Source organism: Nicotiana sylvestris, chromosome 5 (assembly GCF_000393655.2).
Source record: "Nicotiana sylvestris chromosome 5, ASM39365v2, whole genome shotgun sequence".
NCBI classification, from domain to species: domain Eukaryota; kingdom Viridiplantae; phylum Streptophyta; class Magnoliopsida; order Solanales; family Solanaceae; genus Nicotiana; species Nicotiana sylvestris.
Window position 1 is genome coordinate 160,187,117 of NC_091061.1, and position 20,455 is coordinate 160,207,571.

Genomic DNA, 20,455 nt, shown 5'->3' on the forward strand with positions numbered 1-20,455 from the left:
AGTCGATTATGGTGGCGGCTATGATTGAGGATGATGGTGGTAGTGGTTGAGTATGGTGGTGACGACATGGTGGTAGTTGATAATAGTAGGCGGTGACGACAATTAATAATGGATATGGATAATAGCATCTTAATAAAATTAAGTCTCTGTTATGGATCTTAATCAAACAGATCTATTCAGACTTATTAAGTGGTTGTGAAGTAAAAAAATAAACAAACTTAATAATTAAGATATGAATAATTAAGATTCAGACTTTAAAAACAAACGCACTTAATGTTTGAGATCTGAATGATTAAGAATCAGACCTCCATTACGTGCAACCAAATGAGGCCTAAGTCTTTTTTCAAAAGTCTTTGGACACGTGGAGCCCATTAATTAACATCAAAGCTTTGTTAAGGGTCGTTTAGTATGATACATAAATAAAAATAATTTTCCATAATGCATTAGTACCGCATCATTTCTTGTTTGATTATGACTAATTTTGGATAAGTTATCCCATTAAAAATAATATCAGGATAACTTACACCTGCTGAAGGGTGGAATAGTAAACCCAGAATAAAGCAACAAAATTGACAATCTCAGGATTTATACAACATACCAACTAATTAATAAGAAATACTACCAGAAAACTAATCTCAGTATATGATTCCAGTATAACTTATCGTCAAACCAAACGGCTCCTTACATATGATAAAATTAAAGTATTAGTATAGTACAGTGATATAAAATTAAAGTATTTAGTATAGTACAGTGATAAACTTGAGCATTTCCCCTTTTTTCCGAATAACAACAATAATATACCTAATATAATGCCACAAGTGGGATCTGAGGAGGGTTGAGTGTACGCAGACCTTACCCCTACCTTTAAGAAGGTAGAGAGGATGTTTCCGGTAGACCCTTGGGTGAGAAAAGATAAAAGAAGGGGAAATAACAAGCAAACCACATATGATAACTGAAGCGAAAATACAAAACTAACACTAAGTAATATAATCATGAAATCGAAACAAAGGTGGCAACAAATAATAACAGAAGTCTAGGGATACGAAAATACACAAAAGACACTAAGTGGTGTATCAAAGCTACTGCTACAAATACGGACAACACTCGTCTACCTAACCTTTCACCTTTATTCTCAATTTCTCCATCTTCCTATCCATGATCATGTACTCAGTAAGCTGGAGCAATGCCGTATCTCACCTAATCACCTCTCTCCGATACTTTTTTGGCATACCAGTGTTTAACCAAAAATTGTGCACTTCGGTCAAAGATTATTTTTAGAAGTACTCGAGCTACTGATAATCAAGAAATTCTATATTTTTTAATGATAAGAAAGGAAATTAGAATATGAAATAGCAAAGTAACCGATAAGAAGCAAAAGAAAGTAATTGTATTCCAATAATAATCAGAATGTGCTTTTACAAGTAAAATACCCTTCCCTTATATAGGAATATATAGGTAGAACGTTTCTTCCCTTTTATGACTGAATCATTATGATATTAATGAGACGTTATAATTGGTAATTGTAACTGTTCATGAAAATTATGTAACGCCTATGATCATTCATGCACATAATTGACGATTCATGAATCTTCCTTCTTTTCTGTCTTGATTCATTATGGCGGTGTCTCTTCATTTGGTAATTCAGATTCGAGTGACCATACCCTTTTATCTTGTGGATGATTTGCTCATACCTGTTACGACTCGTGCCTCTTTAATCCATCTCTCCAGCTGTTGCTTCCTTAGTGATCCATGTATCTTGCCACATCAGCCACATATATAAATCCACGTATAATATTTATTGTTATCAATACAAATAGTCCCCCCACTTACCAATTATTCAAAAATTGAATATTTGGGAAGTGGGTCACATTTATGGCGGGAATATTTTACCGTCGTTTCTCATGTATCATTGCATCTTCTTCAGATCCATCGCGTCGTATGTCACTTTCTTTTAATGTTTGTGATATGTGGCATTCATTGATTTGTTCTACAACTTTTCAGTGGTTTTTAGGGCTTTTCTGCGGTTGCATCAATCACGAAGTGACTGCTTCCATTATGGCGTTTCCATTATGAACCCCTTCATATGACAGTTGTGTCTTCATATTTATACCTTCTTATCCCTTTGCTTTCATAAAACCCTTCACTCTACAATATTCTTCTTCCATAATATTTCTTGTTCATCAGCTCGTATTATTTTCTTATACAAACATGTCTTCTCCAAATCCCGATTCATGCAGAGTAGTTATAGTATATGAACTTACCTATTCATCTGCTCCTATCATAAGTAGAAGGGGTGGTAGATTACGTAGTTTAGGATCTGTATCTATTCGTGGTTCTTCTTCTCAAACTATTGTTACTGCCCCTTCATCCTCTAGAACTAGGGCGTCATCTTCCATAGATCTTCTGCTAGAAGTAGGGATTCTGGTGAACCTCTTCGAGAACCCACTGTTGATGAGATTGTCCCCACTGAACTTTCATTCTCTACTAATCAAGAATTGATTAGAAATCAAGTTACATCTATGACTTCCCATAATCATGCTGATGTTTACCCTTCCCAAATTATTGAGGGTTTGATTTCTCTTGTGCGAAGTGAATGCCATTAGAAATCTGATTTCCCAATTTTAGTCCCTAATGCAAATCAAAGGATCACCTCATACAAAGCTGGTTATTCCTTTGTTTATACATATCCCTTTACATTAGGCTTCAGACCACCTATTGATCCAGTCATTATAGAATTTTGTCGTTTCTTTAACGTTTGCTTAGGACAGATTGGTCCTATTGTATGGAGAGTTGTGGAATGCTTAAGATACTTGTCGAATTTGGCCTTTTTACCCTTTACCTTTTATCACTTGATTCATCTATATTCCCCCAAGTTGTTTCGTTCAGGGGTATTTACTCTCGTGGCCAGGAGTAAAAGGGTTTTGGTTAGCCTTGAAGATGACAAGGATCGTGGCTGGTATGCCCGTTTCGTTGCTGCTCCCACAAAAGGTTTAGTGGATGATGAGAGCATGCCTATTCCAGAAAAATGGAACTTTGCACGTAAGGTTTTTTAACCTTCTTCTTCATTCTCTGTTGAAGAAACAAGTGTCACACCTCCTTTTTTACGCCCCGCCCCCGAGGGGTAAGATGCGCGGGTGGAGTTTTTCCAATTTAAGTGACAATATTCGGAATGGGATTATTTATTTAATTCAGAGTCGCCACTTGGGAAAGGTTTGGCTTTTTGGTGTCCCAAGTCACCGGTTTATCTTGAATCCCAAATCGAGGAAATTTTCGACTTTTCCAAATGAAGTCTGCGAACCAGAAATTCTAAGTAAGGAATTCTGTTGACCCGAGGGAAGGTGTTAGGCACCCTCGAATCCCGTGGTTCTAGCACGGTCGCTTAAATTGTTATAAAGGCTAAATATCTGATTTAAATACATGTTATGACTTACGTGCTTTTATTAAGTTTAAACCGCTTTTATTATTATCATTTATTTTTTATAGAATTGCAACGTCGGGAAAATGCATCTCGAACCACGTCACAATCAATGCGCCCGTGATCGTCGACACATTTGGACTTCGTTGAGATTTGGATTTGGGTCACATCAATGTGCACCCGAATTTAAGAATATAATTTACTTAAAGTCGCGCCTAAAGAATCTAACGCGTTATTCTCTTTAGGGAGGGCAGTGGAATTCACTAAACAGTCCGTCCCAAATTCTAAGTATTTATCATGATCAATTATTGAGGGCCCCACAATTTGCTTTTTATTTAGCGAGGCTCGTCTCATTATTTTAGAAGGGAACCCTACAGTGGCTACATTTCTATTACGTTTGTTTCTAAAACTAAAAGAAAAAGAACATGCTAATTTAACTATATGCCTTTGCCTAATCCGGATTCTTATCAATTTCTGATTAATTATTTACAAAGTAGAGAAAACACTACACTTCAATGGAAAATTGCTTTAGTTTGACAGAAGAAATCCGCTTAGTCTAATGAAACACGACACTTAATCCGAACAAACATTTTTAGGCCAAAGTTAGATTAACTTGTTTAAACAGGGTTGATAGAATTCCTTAGTGAAGAATACCCCCGATAACATTCAAAACTAATCCTATAAAGGCCTAAAGAAATCGAAAACCGGGCAGTTCAAAACCACATTATGTTTGGCTAGGTTTAATAGCCTTTTGCCCTTACTTATTCAATACATGCTGAAAAAGTGAATTTAATTTTAACAATCACATTAAATAATTTCTCATTTCAAGAGTTCTGTTTACATCCTGTATGCCACTAAACGAATCGAACACCGCAGTTCAAATCAGCATAGTACAAGCTTAACAATGTATTCCCTATCAGCTATAAACTACAATTTACATAAACTTGACAACATTTATGAAAAGGCAGTCAGTAAACGGGTGATTATAACTCTTTCAAATCTTTCTATTCATGCTTTTTCAATGTTACATTCAGCTACACCAATGTGAGACTTGAGATGTGTACCTGGAAACAACTGAAAATGCCAAAGAGAAGAGGAAGAAGATAGGGAAATCAGCAACAGCAGGAAACAAAATAGCAGCAGCAGCAGGGCAGGATAGCAGCAGACAAAACAATACAGCAAGAACAGGCTCGAGTGCAGAAATGCAACTATGGCCAATAGAAAGTAGTAGCCAAATGACAGCAACACCCAGTGGAGTAGAATCAGGACTCCAGACAGACCAAACCAGTAGTAAACCAATGAAAACACTCGAAGTAAACACAACTGGAACTTCAAAGAATCAGAATTGTTTTTGAACAAATTGAACAGCTGAAACCCAAACAATAATAGGAGGAAACAGTTTCTGATTGTTGACTGTACACCTTCTATCCCTTAACCTCTCTCTATCTGTGTTTGTGTTTTTCTTTTTCAGCTCTTTCTTTCAGAAATTCCTCACAGTCTGTCTATTTTCTTTTTTCTCTCCTTCCAATTCTCTCTGTGTGTGCCCCTCTCAGATGTCTTCCTCTTATCTCTTAATGTGCCTCTCTTTTATAAGCCTCAACATCAAACCTTTTACAGCCTGTTAAATTAATCAGATACCCCTCCCATGTGCCCATCTCTTTTCAGTTTCCACTCAGCTATTTAAGTATTAATCCCATGACATTCCCTGGCAGATTTTACTTTTAAAAGGTTTAAACACTTCTTTAAACTAAAGCCAAGTATGGGCAGTAGAATATATCTGACAGCATATACTGTCAGATTGTTTAAAACTTAAAAGCTTCTTAATGCAGAAAAACAGGCTGTGCACAAGGCACATGAGGTGCACCAATGCACATGCTGTGCACGAGTGCACATGCCTTCCAATTCAGGATTTAAACATAAACAATCCCTTTTTACATTGACTGGTCCAAATCAACAGCTATAGGTAAACGAAACTGATTCTGAATTGATTTCAACAAATGTTCAACAGAAGCAAATCGATTTACTATGCTCAGACAGTTGAAATTAATTGACGACACATGTCGACTCGACTATATTAGCATTATCGTACACAATCGTAGCCGAAAATCAAACATTCAGAAGTATAGGATACATGACTCGACTTATACTGATTAAAATAGAATGGTGCATCCGAGGAATCAGTTAGTTAGTACAAATTGGAATACAACCAATACGCATGCCGTATCAGAATAGGAGGAGAAGGATTCAGACAAACACAGATGTTCAAACAGAGTGGACGAACAAAAGTTGATAAAAATTCAAAACACAAATTGACACAAAACATGAACAGACATCTAATCCCTCACATGGACCAAACAAATAAGGGAAGAAGGCAGACTCACCTCAAATCTTGAAAAATCGGAAACCTTGAACCGGACTTGGACAGACTTTCTTAAGGCTGAACGGACTTTAATCGAAGTGTTTCTCAGATGAGAAACACTTCGATTAAGGTCCCTTGGACCTTAATTTCTTTGGCTCGAACGGGTATGAACTAGTGACGAGGAACTACAAAGTTCCAAAACTCAGATCCGGGATTCATGTTTCCCTGGTTAGATTCGGACCAAACCAAGTATGGTTCGGTCACGAGGGGGGTCTGGGGAGTATCTGGTACAAAACTGGGGTTGGTTGGGTCAGATCGAGTTTTGACTCGAATCTTCGAATGAAGATTCGAGGACCTGGGGGGTGATTCGAAACATGGGGTTGGTAGATTTGGGTTCAGGATGGCCTGGGGGTCCTATGGTGTTCAAGGGAAGGTCACCGGCATCCATGCCGCCGGCTTTCATGGCGGAAGTATGCAGAGGCGGCTAGGGTTTTAGGGCTGTTCGTTTGGGGAGACGAAGCAGCCGGGGTATTGGATAGGGGGGGTAGGGTAGTGTTATGTACTTATATAGTTAGTGGGCAAATGGATCCTGGCCGTTGGATGAGACGAGATGAAGGGCCAGGATCCTTCGGCTAACAGGGAACGACGTCGTTCCAAGGGTGAAGGGTTAGGGTCGGTCCGGGTGAGACGGGTCGGGTTTATTGGTGGGTTATGGGGATTGATCTTGGACCGTTGGATCGGCTTGGTTTAAACGGTTGTGATGGGTTGGCATCGAAACGACGTAGCTTTGGTGTTAAACTACGTCGTTTCATGGCCTGGGGGTGGGCTGTTTGGACTGGTGGCTTGGGCTGTCCGCTTGGGCTGAGTTCGTTGGGCCAATTTTAACAAATTGGCCCAAGTCCGGAAGGGCCTTTTCTTTCTCTCTTTTTTTTTTATTTTTTATTTTTATTTCTTTTCTTATTTATTTTAAAACAAAACTAAAAAAAATCAAATTAAAATTAAATACACACTCAAATATAATTATTTGCGCACATACTAAAGTATTTCAAAACCGGTAAAGTCAAACCAAACAAAATCATGGACGAAAAATGCCTATTCACGATTTTCTATTTAATGACCGAATTACGGTTTGAATTACGCAGGACACACATATATATTTTTTGAACTTTATTTTAATAAAGTAAATAAATAAGAATGGGCCAAAATCACAAATAAATCCACAAGGTGCCGCACAGAAATCCGAAATTGTACAGCGGGGCCAATTATATATTTTTTATTTCTTTTTGGAGCGATTGTCGTGTGAAGCAAAAATCACGTGCTCACAGCTGCCCCTCTTTGTTCGGAAACACGAAGGGTTTTCGTGCAAAGATCAAGTGAGCGTGTATGAGCGATTTTTGCCTATAGACCACTCCGTATGAAGCATTTTTTGAAAGATCTGACCGAATCTTGCTTCAAAGATTTCCTACATATCCTGGGCTAAACAGGAATCAGGTCAATGTAGTTCGAGAAGTTTTGGTAGCTGGGGCTACCATGGGACTGCAATGCTTGCCGCTACTGCTGCTGCTGTTGTCACTGCTACGTCACTGACCGCCTTATTACAACCAAGCGAAAATTGGAAACTGAACTTAACTACTTTTATGCATGTCAACTGCTAGTTACAAGATTCCTATCTATGATTCTTTTACGACTTGATCTTGGGTCTTAGCTGATTCTGCTTGTAGACTCTGATCTGAATCTTGATGCTTGCGAGCTGTGGCGACTTGTTTTTTAATCTCCGGGATACCGAATAAAATGTGACCGGCAGAGGTCAGGACCTTAGTCAAATGTTGGAGTCGATTTGCTTTCCCTTTACTCTGATATCTCGGGATATCTCTTTTTTGTCTTTTTCTTCTTTGATTCCGAACTGGGATTCATCTCGTGGGTCATTTCGATTCATGTGGCTCGAGGTCAGACCTGCGGGAGAAAACAAACGAACGAAATTTTCTGCCCCAGTTTCACTAGGAAAATTTCCGTTAATTATTCACTAGGTAGTTCATAAAATTGATGAAAGAGGATATGCATGCTCAGTGCAGGGTTGGAGCCCTAATATCGACTAGCTGGGGAAAAGTTCAGTGTAGGGTTTAAAACCCTAGCGCCGAACAAAGGGAGAATTCAGTTTAGGGTTTAAAACCCTAATGCTGGCTGAAAGGAAAAAAGTTCAGTTTAGGGTTTAAAACCCTAATGCTGACTAAAAGGAAAATTCAGTTTAGGGTTTAAAACCCTAATGCTGATTGCATGGAAAAGCTCAGTTTAGAGTTTAAAACTCTAATGCTGGCTAAAAGGAAAAAGTTCAGTTTAGGGTTTAAAACCCTAATGCTGACTAAAGGAAAATTCAGTTTAGGGTTTAAAACCCTAATGCTGATTGCATGGAAAAGCTCAGTTTAGAGTTTAAAACTCTAATGCTGGCTAAAAGGAAAAAGTTCAGTTTAGGGTTTAAAACCCTGATGCTGACTAAAAGAGAATTCAGTTTAGGGTTTAAAACCCTAATGCTGATTGCATGGAAAAGCTCAGTTTAGAGTTTAAAACTCTAATGCTGGCTAAAAGGAAAAAGTTCAGTTTAGGGTTTAAAACCCTAATGCTGACTAAAGGAAAATTCAGTTTAGGGTTTAAAACCCTAATGCTGATTGCATGGGAAAAAGCTCAGTTTAGAGTTTAAAACTCTAATGCTGGCTAAAAGGAAAAAGTTCAGTTTAGGGTTTAAAACCCTAATGCTGAAAAAGTTCAGTTTAGGGTTTTAAAACCCTAATGCTGACTAAAGGAAAATTCAGTTTAGGGTTTAAAACCCTAATGCTGATTGCATGGAAAAGCTCAGTTTAGAGTTTAAAACTCTAATGCTGGCTAAAAGGAAAAAGTTCAGTTTAGGGTTTAAAACCCTAATGCTGACTAAAGGAAAATTCAGTTTAGGGTTTTAAAACCCTAATGCTGATTGCATGGAAAAGCTCAGTTTAGAGTTTAAAACTCTAATGCTGGCTAAAAGGAAAAAGTTCAGTTTAGGGTTTAAAACCCTAATGCTGACTAAAGGAAAATTCAGTTTAGGGTTTAAAACCCTAATGCTGACTAAAGGAAAATTCAGTTTAGGGTTTAAAACCCTAATGCTGACTAAAGGAAAATTCAGTTTAGGGTTTAAAACCCTAATGCTGATTGCATGGAAAAGCTCAGTTTAGAGTTTAAAACTCTAATGCTGGCTAAAAGGAAAAAGTTCAGTTTAGGGTTTAAAACCCTAATGCTGACTAAAGGAAAATTCAGTTTAGGGTTTAAAACCCTAATGCTGATTGCATGGAAAAGCTCAGTTTAGAGTTTAAAACTCTAATGCTGGCTAAAAGGAAAAAGTTCAGTTTAGGGTTTAAAACCTTAATGCTGACTAAAGAGAATTCAGTTTAGAGTTTAAAACCCTAATGCTGACTAAAGGAAAATTCAGTTTAGGGTTTAAAACCCTAATGCTGATTGCATGGAAAAGCTCAGTTTAGAGTTTAAAACTCTAATGCTGGCTAAAAGGAAAAAGTTCAGTTTAGGGTTTAAAACCCTAATGCTGACTAAAGGAAAATTCAGTTTAGGGTTTAAAACCCTAATGCTGATTGCATGGAAAAGCTCAGTTTAGAGTTTAAAACTCTAATGCTGGCTAAAAGGAAAAAGTTCAGTTTAGGGTTTAAAACCCTAATGCTGACTAAAGAGAATTCAGTTTAGAGTTTAAAACCCTAATGCTGACTAAAGAGAATTCAGTTTAGAGTTTAAAACCCTAATGCTGACTAAAGGAAAATTCAGTTTAGGGTTTAAAACCCTAATGCTGATTGCATGGAAGAATTCAGTTTAGGGTTTAAAACCCTAATGCTGATTGCATTGGAAAAGCTCAGTTTAGAGTTTAAAACTCTAATGCTGGCTAAAAGGAAAAAGTTCAGTTTAGGGTTTAAAACCCTAATGCTGACTGGCTGGGGATAAAGCTCGAGAATACTACACGATCTATTTTTGAGTTTTCTTGTTTTAGATAAAAGGGAGTTTCGTGGAAGCTTACCTTTCGAGTGAATTCCTTATTGCCAAAATGTTTCTTGTACCTTCCTCTTTGGGCGACACCTGCTTCTTGCACGGTTGTCTTGGATTATACCTGTTTCAACTTTTCAGATAAAGAACAATTGTTAGTTCGGAAATGACGGTCGGTTCGGTGACCTCGATCGTTCCCAGTTGCTTTGTTGCGTCTTCATTTCTGTTGTGAAGTCCCGCCATTGATTTGATTCATATGCCGAAACCCTTTGGACCGCTCAGGCTTGTATTTCCAGATTCTGTGATGATTTGCCTCGTAAGGCTCTCTTTTTTTTTTTTTTTTTTGTGTCCCGTTTTGCTTGGAGGTTCTCAACGGGGGTTTTATTGGAGGTATTTTGTGGGGATTTGTACAAAAGGGAAGCTTTATGGGGAATATTTACAAAGTGGATTCTTTGTGTGGATTTTGTACAATGGGCATGCTGGGGGATTTATTTCAAAGTGGGATTTCTAGAATTTGTTGGGGTAAGCTTGTTGGGGATGTCTACCAAAGGACCCGCTGGGATGTGCTGGGGAGATTCCATTTTTTTCTTTCTTTTTTTTTCTTATAATTTTATAATTTGGGGAGATTCTGTGGGAGATTGTACAAGACTCTGTTGGGATTTGTACAGGGGGAGACTCTGTGGGGATTTGTCCGAAGGTGGACTTGCTGGGGAAGATTTCAAGATTTCTCTCTTTTCCTTTTCTCCGGAACACCATCAAACGTCATGATTCATCATGCTTGGGTAATCATATCAACGAGATGAGGTGCTTTCCTTCATGAGACGGGATTCCGTGTAAACAAACCATGCCACCTACCCTTTCCGGTGTGTCCTGAACTCGGGGTTAAAATGCGAAAGGGATTCGAAAAGAAACAAAAGGGGAAAACAAATCAGAAAAGAAATACCCTTTTCGGGGAGAGAAAGACTTATCTGAGGAAGATAATGCTGGCTTTAAATGACATGACATGCCTTTTGGACTGGACGTCTGACCTTCCATGAACTTGCGTTTTCCTAGACTAGAACAGATCTGTGGTTCCAAAACTGGTGGAACTCTGCCGAGACTTTCTTGGGGTGGCGTCATTCTTTTCGGCCAACAGCGCCCTTTGCGGGTTTTCGCTGGCTGACCTCTCTCATTTCTCTTCCTGTCGTCGCTTGATAGCACTCTTTGCGAGTTTTTACTAAACAAGCTCTCTCATTTTGGTTTCTCTTCTCCCGTCGCCTCGTGGTGCCCGAAGGTTTTCACCGCCGAGACTCTCTCATTTTATTTCTCTCAACTCAGGGTGTGCTGGTTTCCTTTTGTGATGCTTATTGGTTTCCCACCATCTTTGGTAATTGATTTGAAGGCTTGTACCTGGTGAAGAGAGGTAGCTGATACTAAACTTCTCAAGTGTCTGACATGCCCCGGTTTTCCATTTCAGGGTGAATGGGATTTTGTTGTTGGTGTGACTGAACCTCAGGGAGAGGCTGCCTACGTATCCTTTCGGAATCAAGTCAAACGTAGTTCAGGCCTCAATCAATGTTTTTTTTTTTTTTTTTTTTTTTTTTTTTTGAGAGGATTGGGTAGTGTTTAGGGAGTAGTGGGGAATAAAACCTTTGCCATTTTCGAATGTGTCAGGACCACCGGAGTATGATTTAGACGTAGTACCTCTTGACTGCATCTGCATTTACTGCTGTGTCGGGGTCATTTCCTTCGATATCACCTAAATACAATGCTCCCCGCGGCAGTATCTTCCTCACAATGTATGGGCCTTTCCAATTTGGGGCAAACTTTCCTTTTGCTTCTTCATGATGCGGCAGAATACGCCTCAGTACCAATTGTCCTACTTCGAAATTCCGAGGTCGGACTTTCTTGTTGTAAGCACGGGCCATCCTTCGTTGGTATAACTGTCCGTGACAAACTGCAGCCATCCGCTTTTCATCAATCAACGTCAATTGCTCCAGTCGAGTCTTAACCCACTCGCTGTCCTCGATTTCTGCTTCGACAATGATTCGAAGTGAAGGAATCTCTATCTCTGCCGGTATTACGGCCTCGGTTCCATAAACCAAAAGATAAGGAGTCGCTCCCACCGATGTGCGCACCGTAGTGCGATACCCCAATAACGCAAAAGGTAACTGCTCATGCCACTGTCGGGAACTTTGTATTGTTTTCCTCAAAATCTTCTTGATGTTTTTATTTGCAGCTTCTACAGCACCATTGGCTTTTGGCCGATAAGGAGTGGAATTCCTGTGTGTTATCTTGAATTGCTCGCACACATCTCCCATCAAGTGACTGTTCAAGTTTGCTGCATTATCTGTAATGATAGTCGCAGGAATGCCGAAGCGACAGATAAGATTTGAGTGTACAAAATCCACTACAGCTTTCTTGGTGACCGACTTGAGAGTGACAGCCTCTACCCACTTTGTGAAGTAATCGATGGCAACCAGTATAAACCTGTGTCCATTCGAAGCCTTTGGTTCAATTGGTCCAATGACGTCCATGCCCCAAGCGACAAATGGCCAAGGTGCGGACATGGGATGCAGTTCTGTGGGAGGTGCATGAATCAAATTACCGTGCACCTGACACTGATGACACTTCCGGACAAAGCTAAAGCAATCCTTTTCCATGGTCATCCAGTAATAACCTGCTCTAAGGATCTTCTTCGCTAAGACATACCCGTTCATGTGAGGTCCACATACACCTGCGTGTACTTCGTGCATGATCTTTCTTGCTTCCTCGATATCGACACATCTTAAGAGATTGAGGTCCGGAGTCCTCTTATATAACAATTCACTGCTCAAAAAGAAACCACTTGCATGTCGCCTAATGGTCCTCTTTTGATCTCCAGTTGCATGCTCGGGGTATTCTTGTGTCTTCAAGAATTTCTTGATGTCATGGTACCAAGGCTGCGTATTTGATCCCGCCTCGATTACACTGCAGTAACCGTGTCTTTCCTTGATTTGGATTTCCAAAGGATCGACGTGGGCGTTGCCCGGGTAGGGTAGCATAGAAGCCAGAGTAGCAAGTGCATCTGCCAGTTCATTGTGAAACCTCGGAATATACCTGAATTCTATTGAGTTAAAGCGCTTGCTGAGGTCCTCCACATGTTGTCGGTATGGGATAAGTTTGACATCCCGAGTTTCCCATTCGCCTTGAACTTGCCGGATGATCAGGTCAGAGTCTCCCATAATCAGTAAGTCTTTGACATCCTGATCGATTGCCATATGTATGCCCATAATGCAGGCTTCATATTCAGCTGTATTATTTGTGCAGAAGAAACGAAGTCTAGCCGTGGCGGGATAATGCTGACCGGCAGGTGAGATCAAAATTGCCCCGATCCCTATACCCTTGGTATTCACGGCTCCGTCAAAGAACATCTTCCAAACATGAGCTTCCTCCGAGATCGCTTCTACGGTGTTTACCTCTTCATCTGGAAAATAGGTATCCAATGGCTGGTATTCCTCATCGACCGGGTTTTCGGCCAAATGATCTGCTAACGCCTGGGCTTTCATTGCCGTGCGAGTGATATAAACTATGTCGAACTCCGTAAGCAAGATTTGCCATTTAGCCAGTCTCCCAGTAGGCATTGGTTTCTGAAATATATATTTCAAGGGATCCAACCTGCTTATGAGGAATGTAGTGTGGGCTTGGAGATAATGCCTCAGCTTTTGAGCAACCCATGTGAGAGCGCAGCATGTCTTCTCCAACAGAGTGTATTTGGCCTCGTAGCTGGTGAATTTCTTGCTCAGGTAGTAGATCGCCTGTTCCCTTTTCCCGGTCACATCGTGTTGCCCCAGGACGCAGCCAAAGGAGTTCTCCAAGACTGTCAGATACAAGAAAAGTGGCCTTCCTGGTTCGGGAGGGACCAAGACTGGGGGATTCGAAAGGTACTCTTTGACTTTATCAAAGGCTTCTTGACACTCCGTTGTCCACTTAATCGCCGCATCCTTTCTTAACAACTTGAATATGGGCTCACACGTGCTTGTCAGCTGGGCAATAAACCGACTGATGTAGTTCAGCCTGCCCAAAAGACTCATCACGTCTTTCTTCGTTCTTGGGGGAGGTAGATCTTTGATAGATTTTATCTTAGTCGGATCTAGCTCGATACCTCTCCTGCTTACGATGAAACCCAAAAGTTTACCTGACGGAACTCCGAAAGCGCATTTGGCTGGATTTAGCTTCAAGTCATACTTCCTTAGCCTCTCGAAGAATTTCCTCAAGTCTTGGATGTGGTTATCCTGCGTCCTGGACTTGACTATAACATCGTCCACGTACACCTCTATTTCCTGATGCATCATGTCATGGAAAATGGCGGTCATGGCCCTCATGTAAGTAGCCCCAGCATTCTTTAAACCAAATGGCATGACCCGATAACAGTAGGTGCCCCAAGGCGTGGTGAAGGCAGTTTTCTCGGCATCCTCTTCATCCATCAATACCTGATGATACCCAGCGTAACAATCTACGAAAGACTGTATCTCGTGCTTGGCGCAATTGTCAACGAGGATGTGGATGTTGGGCAGCGGGAAATTATCTTTAGGACTTGCTCTGTTCAAATCTCGGTAATCTACACATACCCGAGTTTTCCCGTCCTTTTTCGGTACTGGAACCACATTCGCCAACCATGTTGTGTATTGGACTACCCGGATCACTCCTGTTTTCAGTTGCTTGGTGATCTCCTCTTTAATTTTGTCACTGACCTCGGTTTTGAACTTTCGTTGCTTTTGTTGAACCGGAGGACAATCAGGATGAATCGGCAATTTGTGAACCACTAGATCGACACCTAGTCCCGGCATGTCATCATATGACCAAGCAAACACGTCTTTAAATTCAAGAAGAAGTTGAATTATCGCCTCTCGCGTTTTCTTGTCCGTGTGAATGCTTATCTTGGTCTCCCGGATTTCTTCCGGGGTTCCTAAATTTACCGGTTCAGTGTCATTCAGATTTGGCTTAGGTTTATTCTCGAAATATTCCAACTCTCGGTTTATCTCCCTAAAAGCCTCTTCCGCATCATATTCTGGTTCTGGATCCATTAATTCGCAGTTAAATAGCTCATTGTGATCCGGGCGTGAAGTCCGCAAGCATGTCATATTTAAAGCCGCATTATTAGGACTGAAAAGGAAGATAAGAGGAAAAGTAATAAAATCAGAACGAAAGAAAGAAAGGAAAGCAATGATGATTTTTTTTATTATTTTCTTTTGAAAAATTGGAAGACAACAACGTTTACAACTAGGAATTTGGAATAACAAATGAAAAGAAGAAAACGTTCAAGTTATGTCCCGGGGATAACTTGTGATACAGGAAAGGTGGCAGGACAAGTCTACCCGGACTTCCGTCTAGTTGGGAATGGCGTGATCTCCCAGTTTTGGAGCTTGGCGTTTGGCCCCATGTATATCATCTCAGCAGTGCTCGTGCCTTCGCCTGGTTGAACCATGTGGACCTCGTAGAGCATTTCCCTCATTGCCCCACATATTTCCTCGATTTCCTCAACTGTGAAGACCTCATCTTCTTCTTCTTCAGTGTACCCTGGCCTGACAAAAGTCGCATGTAAATCCGGCAGTGGTTGAGGCAACTTCCAGCCCTCATTTCTCCTTTTCTTTGCCCATTTTTCGTCTGCTGGAGTAGGTTTGAAACCTAGTCCAAAAGGTTTCTTGATGACTGGTAAAGTAATGGGTTCCGTCGTTCCCTGAAGATTTCGTCCAAGCCCCTTCCCTGGCCTAAATCCGTGTCGGATCATCTCTTTGGCCACCATAACCGAAGCGTTAGACAAGAAAGGCTGGGGGCAAGGTACTCCCTCTTCGTGCTGCTCTGCCAATACCACCTCGAAAGCTTGATAGACCGTATGCTCACTCCCTTCTCTTGGTTCAAGATACGGGATAGATGGGTCCCGATAAATGGCATGTTCATCTTCTCCATGGACCACGATCTCTTGGTCTTCATACTCGAACTTCACCATCTGGTGAAGAGTAGAAGGCACGGCTCCTGCCGCATGGATCCAAGGCCTGCCAAGGAGGAAATTGTAAGATGTGTCCATGTCGATCACTTGGAAAGTGACTCGAGATTCGACTGGTCCTATGACCAGCAACAGGTCTATTTCTCCCATGGTGTCTCTCTTGATACCATCGAAAGCTCTCACGCAGACGTTGTTGGGTCGGATTCTTCCGGTCTCAATTTCCATTCTTTGCAGCGTGGAGAGCGGGCAGATGTCAACACCTGATCCCCCATCCAGCATCACCCGCTTGACATAGTAGTCCTCACATTTGACTGTTAAATGCAATGCCTTGTTGTGTGCTGCTCCTTCCGGGGGTAGATCGTTCTTGCTGAAGGAGATTTGGTTGACGGCGAAGAATCTTTCGGTCATCCGCTCTAGTTGCTCCACCGAGGTTTCGACCGGTACGTATGCTTCATTCAGGGTTTTCAGCAGGATCTTTTGATGCTCGGTTGACCTCATTAATAGTGACAGCATGGACACCTGCTCAGGGTGCTTGCGCAGCTGGTCTATCACTTCATAATCTGGCATCTTCATCTGCTTGAAGAACACTTCCGCTTCTTCAACACTCACAGGCTCCTTTGGAGGGAAGCGCCTTTGTGTGGCGTTGTTCAGTTCTTGGGTATTTGAGTACCCTCCAACGAAAGTATTTTCTGGAAGTTCTTCCATGACCTCCTTACCTTTGTATGTTACCAAAGTCTTTTGATAATTCCACGGTACTGTGGACGGGTTGGTCATTGGCTTTTGTGGCACGCGTCCGATAACCACTGGCTCATTCAGCCGAGGTGGTTGAATCGTCCCCCGGACCACATAGGCCCCTTTTGGCACATACATAGGTTTTGTCTTTTTGATCCCGAAGTTCTGCGTCTTCTTGGCTTGACCTCGCGGTATGTAAAGAACTCCACCCTTTGCCGGTACCACTTTCTTCTCCACCTTCTTTTCAGGCTTGCTTTCTGCAGCCTTGGCCTCCTCCCCCCTTTCTGATTTCTGGTCTGTTTCAGGCCTCCTCGCTGTGTCGACAATGGCAATTATGGCTTTCAAGGCAGGGTCGAACTCTTTGTCTTCACAAATCATGCCGATCAGCGGCCCATTATTGTGAGCGGGCAATGGATTGTTAGTTACATTTGGGATCTCTTCGTCCCTTAGCACTATCTTCCCCTGCTCTATCAAATTTTCGACCACTCTTTTCAATGACCAGCAGTCGTTTGTATCATGACCCTCGGCCCCTGAATGATAGGCGCATCTGACTCCGGCTTTGTAAGAAGGAGATGTCGGGTTTTGCCTTGTTTGAGGGATGGGTTGTAGGAAACCCAACTGAACCAACTTTGGGAACAAAGTCGAGTATGGCTCACCGATGGGCGTGAAAGTCCGCCGTCGAGGTGGCTCTTGGGAGCGGTAGTTATTTTGAGGGGGTTGTGGGTTATAGTGGTTGCGGTAAGGAGGCTGATTTCTGGGAGGTGGAGCTGGGCCTCGGCTGGCTTGTTGTGGTGAATGGTTATAAGGTTGGGCATTCATGACCATATAAGGTTGATGAGCATATGCCGCATTTGAGTGGGGGTAGTAGTGTTGTGAGGCCCTTTCCGGAAAATGGGGCCTGTGATGACGATACTCCCTTGCTTCAGAGGCTGCCATAGCCGTTTCTTCCTTCTTCTTCCCCCTTGTCGTTCCTCCAGACCCACTTTGGATGGCCTGAGAGGTTGCCCTTAGGGCTGCTTGACTCAGAATCCGACCCGTTTTCAGCCCATTCTCTACCATTTCTCCTATCTTGATTGCTTCCGCGAATGGCTTACCCATGGCCGACATCATGTTTTGGAAATAGTCAGACTCTTGAGCCTGGAGAAAGGTAGTGACCATTTCCACTTCATCCATGGGAGGCTTCACTCTCGACGCCTGTTCACGCCACTTAATAGCATACTCTCTAAAACTTTCCGACGGCTTCTTCTTCAAATTCGACAGAGAGTTTCGGTCTGGCGCAATGTCGATGTTATACTGGAATTGCTTTACAAAATCTCTGGCGAGATCATCCCATATATGCCATCGGGACATTTCCTGATCCATATACCATTCCGAAGCTATCCCTACTAAGCTTTCCCCAAAATATGCCATGAGCAGTTCTTCTTTTCCGCCGGCTCCCCGCAATTGGTTGCAGTATTTCTTAAGATGTGCAATGGGGTCACCGTGCCCATCATATTTCTCGAATTTGGGGGTCTTGAAACCCGTTGGCAGGTGCACGTGAGGGAACATGCACAGATCGGTGTAAGAGACGCTCTTTTGCCCGCTCAAACCTTGCATATTCTTCAAACTTTGTTCAAGGCTTCTCATTCTCTTAGCAATCTCATTTTGTTCTGCAATCCTGGGGTTCTGTTCCTGTCCCGGTGCGAGTTCGCACTGAGGCGGTAGAGGATTATTGTTGGTAGCGAACCTGGTTGGTTCCATTGAGAACGATGGTGCTTGGAATGTAAAAGAGGATGAGTCAAAGCTTGGCTTGTATGTGGCAGGCTGTGCCGTAGCTGGGCAAGGCGATGCAGTAAAGATATTCATGCTTGCATCGGTGGCCGACATTCGGGGATGAGGCTCAGAAGGTGATCCGGCGGAGAAAACGGAGTTGGCTGGATACCCGAATGGGGTAGCAGGGTAATTTATGGGGACATTAGAAGTCCCACCTGACCTGGAGAATAATTCAGGGAATCCGGGGACGACACTTGGCGGCTCTTTCCCGTTGTTCCAATCATCCAGCATTTCCAACATGCGGAGCCGTAGGATTCTATTTTCTTCTGCAGTTGCGGATTCAGGCGTGAGGACGGCTGAGATTGAGCTCTCCTCAGAGACGGGGACTGTTTGCAATGGAATTTCCGAAGACATTTCCACACTTCCTTTTGACCTGGTGAAGTAGGTGTGAGTACTGTTTCTGGTCCTAACAATAGGTAGTTGAACACCTCTCTTTGACCTCGTGAAGTATGAGTGCGAGGCCAGACTTTCACCAAACCAACCGTCTTTTCAAAAACCCTGGAAACATGCTCAATGACAAGCGCACGGTTAATTTGCAGCAAATAACAGATAGTTAATCTCACGTTGGGCATGATGCACCTATACAGTTAAGTGGATTACTATATGTCTGCTACGAGAGCATGCGTCATTCCGGTATTTTCCTCTTATTTCCCCCTTTTCTTCTTTTTTTTTTTATTTTCATTTATTTTTCTTTTATATTTTTTTTTGTAGCAAAATAAAATGCGATCGGATCCGATGAGGATTGCCTACGTATCACGATACTCACGTGAATCAGATCATTACGTAGTTCGAAAACACGAATGAGCGTGAAAGAAGCAAACTCTTTATTATTGAAGCAGTCTGTTACAAACTACATTTTGCAAAAGAAAAAGCAAACTTTGAAAATAAACCTAGACTCAAAAATAGACTAAAAATCACCCTGATGAAGGACAGGCAGAAGATGCTAAGATACAGATTTGACCTATGAATGCATTATGGTTTTAAAAATTGGTTTCCGCGGGGCGTCGTTCGGCCTCGCCGCGGTCCTAGGCGTGAGATCCCTCTCAAGTTGATCTAGCTCGTGCATAGTCTGCTTGACATAACCCATTACTGCCGAGAGGACGGTAGCGCTGGACATGTTCTCACATCGTAGGCATCGTCTGGTGATGGCATGGGCAATGGCCTTGATCCTATCTCTGGTTTGCTTCTTCTCTATGAGCAGGCGTTTTGTCTGATCGCTGCATATCTTGAAAACTTGAGCATCTTGTACATGCTGATGTTGCAATCGTCGTACTTCCAACTTCATCTGGGCTATTGAGTCATACCAGTATCTGCTCTCAATTTGGAAATCCTTGGCCTGATTAGCTGTTTTGATCTCAAGTGCAGCCATCTCTCTCTTTATCTTAGCAACAGTCTTCTCATGGTCGCTTTCCAATCGATTCAGGTACCTGCGATGCTTGTCTGTTCTTGTACCCCACTGTGCTTTGAGCCCTGCTATGATGTTTTCAGATTTCTCCAAACCATCTCGCCATTCCCTGATTTCACCTTTTAGCCCTTTTATCAACTGCTCGTCCGATCGACGCCTTGGTTGTCTATCTGCATCCAACCTTATCTGTTTGATCTGGGCTCTGAGCATTTCATTTTCTTGAATCAACCTGTTCCGTTCTCCCAGATCGGTAGCAACTTGCACGTTGTGTTCATATTTCAATTTTTCCACTTGTTGCTTTAACCTGCTGATTTCGGTGCAATAGCCTCTTTCTTTTGCTAACCAATCCCACTGCTTTTGTGATGATTCGGTAAAATTCCGGATGTGGGGTCTCTTAGCTGGCCTTTCATGCTCGAGTTCCCTTCTGTACCATGCAAGGTAACCTGGCGCCGTTTCTCCTTTGGCTTGATCCCGCACGCAAGTATCTGATTTCAAATATTGACCCTCATTCCAGATTTGGCGAATCTTTGCTTCTGGGAACTGTCCGTTAGGACTTATCTCGATTGCTTGAGTGCTTAGATCTTCCTCATGAGGTACTGTCTGGCATTTTCCGAACTGTCTTAAAACTCGGCCGGGTGCGTAAGGTTGAATGCTCTTAAGCCCCATCAGCAAGAAATGAGTTTTAGTCGCTGACATATATAAGACCTCATCAACGGGCAACCATCCCAACTTCCATTGTATTTGGCTGGCAGT